Source organism: Nicrophorus vespilloides, unplaced genomic scaffold (genome assembly GCF_001412225.1).
Source record: "Nicrophorus vespilloides isolate i.1.1-1 unplaced genomic scaffold, Nicve_v1.0, whole genome shotgun sequence".
NCBI classification, from domain to species: Eukaryota; Metazoa; Arthropoda; class Insecta; order Coleoptera; family Silphidae; genus Nicrophorus; species Nicrophorus vespilloides.
The window spans coordinates 1-1,477 of record NW_017100094.1 but is presented as its reverse complement, the minus strand read 5'-3'; positions in this window follow the sequence as shown (position 1 = coordinate 1,477).

Here is a 1,477-nt window from a genome sequence, read left to right as displayed (position 1 = left end):
GACACATTTAGCCAACGAAATATGTAAATACCCTCAAGAACTTAATTTTAACTACACCAAATTTGACAACTTTATAAATAATCTGCCATATTGAATAGCATTTTTTATAAAGATCATCCACGATGTGTTCACTCAATACAACAAACACCACCATCAACATTGTATATATCTGAATCTGTTTTCAATAAAACGCAAACTAAAAATAATTATATATTTTTTTAATATTCCTTAATACATTTCCCTATTTGTAAGAAATTCGACCAAAATATTACTTGGATTAAAATTTTTTATACTTAAATGAATCCTCGTTAATTTTATTTTGTTATCTGTATGAAGATAAAATAAATTTGAGAAAATAAGATTAATTAATCATAATTTTTATACCATAATTTGGTCATAACATAAATTAAATCAATTTAATTATAAACAAAATTATTTGTTAAATAACTTCCATTATGGACTTGAAGCACTAAATTATATAGTCATACCACAAACTGATATATCTGTTTATATTACTGATATAGTCAAGATGTACAAGTTTATTCGTACATACTAAAAACATTATTAAATAAAATTGTAATGAGTACAGAAATTATTAAATCTTGATGAGAATAGAAAAAGCAATCCAAAAGAAATGGTATTTAAATTATGAAACAAATGATTCTAAATATACTTGATAATAATCACAAAATAATGTTTAATTATACATTTTATTACACACGCATTTGACACTTCCATTGGTTTGTTACCCGACATTTATTAACGACGATAAAATTATGTGTAAATAAACGTGATATTAGGGATTTCAGCGGCATTTACTGAATAATTTGAAAATGACTGTATAATTAGTTGATTCCGTATAATCGGGACACCGGTTAATCGGTACAGCCGTTTGTTAGGAACAAATCCTAAAGAACGGAAACAAAACCGAGCAAATAACAAATGGAATAGGAATCTTCAGATAATTGGGACGTCCCGTTGTGTCCCATTAAGCGGAATCAACAGTATTGTTTATATACATTTATATAACACTATTCAAATAGATTTCTTAACGAGGATAATTGATTCCTATGGTTTGATCTCTGTATAATACATAGGTATTAAATATGCATACTAGTATATAAATTAGCGCCATAACAGTTTATTTTAGTTTTTATATGACATTAAAGCAATTACAGTTTATTTTAGTTTTTATATACATTAATCATGTATTACATATTTACGAATAGTTAACTTTATCAAATACAGATATTTGTTTCGTTATCTAATGATTATTGTTTAACAGAAATATAGTACAACTTTTTAATATATTTATAATTTATTAAAATTGCATAGTCAGTTGTCAGGCGGTAGGTGTTCGGCCAGGAAGCAAAACGCTTGCAACACAATGAAGCATATATGCAGGTAGTAGGAACATCAAATACTATGTTTTCTTTTTATATATTAATTTTGTTTTTCACTTCTTTTAATTTGATAT